Raw genomic sequence first — 3,689 nt, forward strand, 5'->3', positions numbered from 1 at the left:
AATTCAGAAAGTATTCAGACCCCTTTACTTTTTACACATTTTTTACGTTACAGCCTTATTCTAAAATGTATTAAATCTTTTTTTCTTCTCATCTATCTACACACAATACCCCATAATGACAAAGCAAAAATATATATATATATTTTGTTTGTGCAAATGTATTTGAAAAAAAAAACATATGCCTTATTTACATGAGTATTCAGACCCTTTGCTATGAAACTCGAAAATGAACTCAGGTGCATCCTGTTTCCATTGATCATCCTTGAGATGTTTCTACCAACTTGATTGGAGCACCCTGTGGTAAATTCAATTTATTGGATATGATTTGGAAAGGCACACACCTGTCTATATAAGGTTCCACAGTTGACTGTGCATGTCAGAGCAGAAACCAAGCCATGAGGTCGAAGGAATTGTCCGTAGAGCTCCGAGACAGGATTGTGTCGATGCACAGATCTGGGGAAGGGTACCAAAATACACTGCTCAAAAAAATAAAGGGAACACTAAAATAACACATCCTAGATCTGAATGAATGAAATATTCTTATTAAATACTTATTTCTTTTACATAGGTTGAATGTGCTGACAACAAATCACACAAATTATCAATGGAAATCAAATATTATCAACCCATGGAGGTCTGGATTTGAGTTCACCACATTTCCTCTTCCTTTTTTTTGGCTTCAGGACAAGTCTCTGAATGTCCTTGAGTGGCTCAGCCAGAGCCTGGACTTGAACCCGTTCGAACATCTCTGGAGAGACCTGAAAATAGCTGTGCAGCGACGCTCCCCATCCAACCTGACAGAGATGAGAAGATTTGCAGAGAAGAATGGGAGAAACTCCCCAAATACAGGTATGGCAAGCTTGTAGCGTCAAACCCAAGAAGACCCTTGAAATTTGGCTTGGCACCTAAAACCTTCACAAACTTTTACAGATGCACAATTGAGAGCATCCTGTCGGGCTGCATCACCGCCTGGTACATGTATATACTGTATTCTATTCTACTGTATCTTAGGCTGTGCAACTCTGACATTTCTCATCCATATATTTCTATATTCTTAATTCCATTCCTTTACTTAGATTTGTGTGTACTGTGTGTATTGTTGTGAAATTGTTAGATATTACGGCACTGTTGGTGCTAGAACCATAAGCATTTTGCTACACCCGCAATAACATGTGTATGTGACCAATACCATTTGATTTGATTCGAGGCTGTAATCGCTGCCAAAAGTGCTTCAACCAAGTACTGAGTAAAGGGTCTGAATACTTACATCAACGTGATATTTCAGTTTTTTTTATTTAAAATAAATGTGCCAAAATGTGTGGTCTTGGCATGTGCCCACTCTGGTCTTGGCAGGTGCCCACTCTGGTCTTGGCAGGTGCCCACTCTGGTCTTGGCAGGTGCCCACTCTGGTCTTGGCAGGTGCCCACTCTGGTCTTGGCAGGTGTGATCTTGCCAACAGCTGGCAGATACAGTGTGGGTTGTCTAGTCTACATGATGTGATTATTATTTGTTAAACGGCAGCCAGGAATCGATCATCACCAGAATAAGACCCTCGATATTAATTGAAAAGGCGCATTAAACTCATCACCGTACACTTTCACCACCCTGTGAAGTTCATCACAAATGATTGAATCTGTAGCCTAATAAACTGCATGATTCCCCACGTCGTAGTGGGAGTACGACATATCATCACGTGACTTTTACTTTGATGTGATGGTTATTAAAGCAATATTTTCACATATAAAGGCGTTTCCACCACCATTTCTCTACATAACTAATTTTACAGACACAAAAATATCCCACCATGTCGAAAAACAAATTATCTGTCTGTATTTATTCAATTGTATAGAAACCTTCTCTTGATTTCTTTTTTTTTTTTTTGACGGTATGACTTTACTTGAATAAAAAATGTGGATGGACACATGGTTATTGACACAGTTTAATCTAGTCTGGAACGTTAAGTATACAGTATCTAGTCTGGATCGTTAAGTATACAATATCTAGTCTGGACGTTAAGTATAACAATATCTAGTCTGGCCGTTAAGTATACATATCTAGTCTGGACGTTAAGTATACAATATCTAGTCTGGACGTTAAGTATACAATATCTAGTCTGGATGTTAAGTATACAAATCTAGTCTGGATGTTAAGTAATACAGTGTCTAGTCTCGATAAGTATACAATATCTAGTCTGGACGTTAAGTATACAATATCTAGTCTGGACGTTAAGTATACAATATCTAGTCTGGACGTTAAGTATACAATATCTAGTCTGGATTAAGTATACAATATCTAGTCTGGACGTTAAGTATACAATATCTAGTCTGGACGTTAAGTATACAATATCTAGTCTGGACGTTAAGTAATACAATATCTAGTCTGGATGTTAAGTATACAATATCTAGTCTGGAGTTTAAGTATACAGTTGTCTAGTCTCGATAAGTATACAATATTAGTCTCGATAAGTATACAATATCTAGTCTGGACGTTAAGTATACAATATCTAGTCTGGACGTTAGTATACAATATCTAGTCTGGACGTTAGTATAAATATCTAGTCTGGACGTTAAGTATACAATATCTAGTCTGGACGTTAAGTATACAATATCTGTCTGGACGTTAAGTATACAATATCTAGTCTGGACGTTAAGTATACAATATCTAGTCTGGACGTTAAGTATACAGTATCTAGTCTGGACGTTAAGTATACAGTATCTAGTCTGGACGTTAAGTATACAGTATCTAGTCTGGACGTTAAGTATACAATATCTAGTCTGGACGTTAAGTATACAATATCTAGTCTGGACGTTAAGTATACAATATCTAGTCTGGACGTTAAGTATACAATATCTAGTCTGGACGTTAAGTATACCAATATCTAGTCTGGACGTTAAGTATACAATATCTAGTCTGGACGTTAAGTATACAATATCTAGTCTGGACGTTAAGTATACAATATCTAGTCTGGACGTTAAGTATACAATATCTAGTCTGGACGTTAAGTATACAATATCTAGTCTGGACGTTAAGTATACATATCTAGTCTGGACGTTAAGTATACAGTATCTAGTCTGGACGTTAAGTATACAGTATCTAGTCTGGACGTTAAGTATACAGTTCTAGTCTGGACGTTAAGTATACAGTATCTAGTCTGGACGTTAAGTATACAATATCTAGTCTGGACGTTAAGTATACAATATCTAGTCTGGACGTTAAGTATACAATATCTAGTCTGGACGTTAAGTATACAATATCTAGTCTGGACGTTAAGTATACAATATCTAGTCTGGACGTTAAGTATAAATATCTAGTCTGGACGTTAAGTATACAATATCTAGTTTGGACGTTAAGTATACATATCTAGTCTGGACGTTAAGTATACAGTATCTAGTCTGGACGTTAAGTATACAATATCTAGTCTGGACGTTAAGTATACAATATCTAGTCTGGACGTTAAGTATACAATATCTAGTCTGGACGTTAAGTATACAATATCTAGTCTGGACGTTAAGTATACAATATCTAGTCTGGACGTTAAGTATACAATATCTAGTTTGGACGTTAAGTATACAGTATCTAGTCTGGACGTTAAGTATACAGTATCTAGTCTGGACGTTAAGTATACAATATCTAGTCTGGACGTTAAGTATACAATATCTAGTCTGGACGTTAAGTATACAATATCTAGT

The sequence above is a fragment of the Salvelinus sp. IW2-2015 genome, unplaced genomic scaffold (assembly GCF_002910315.2).
Source record: "Salvelinus sp. IW2-2015 unplaced genomic scaffold, ASM291031v2 Un_scaffold2598, whole genome shotgun sequence".
NCBI classification, from domain to species: Eukaryota; Metazoa; Chordata; class Actinopteri; order Salmoniformes; family Salmonidae; genus Salvelinus; species Salvelinus sp. IW2-2015.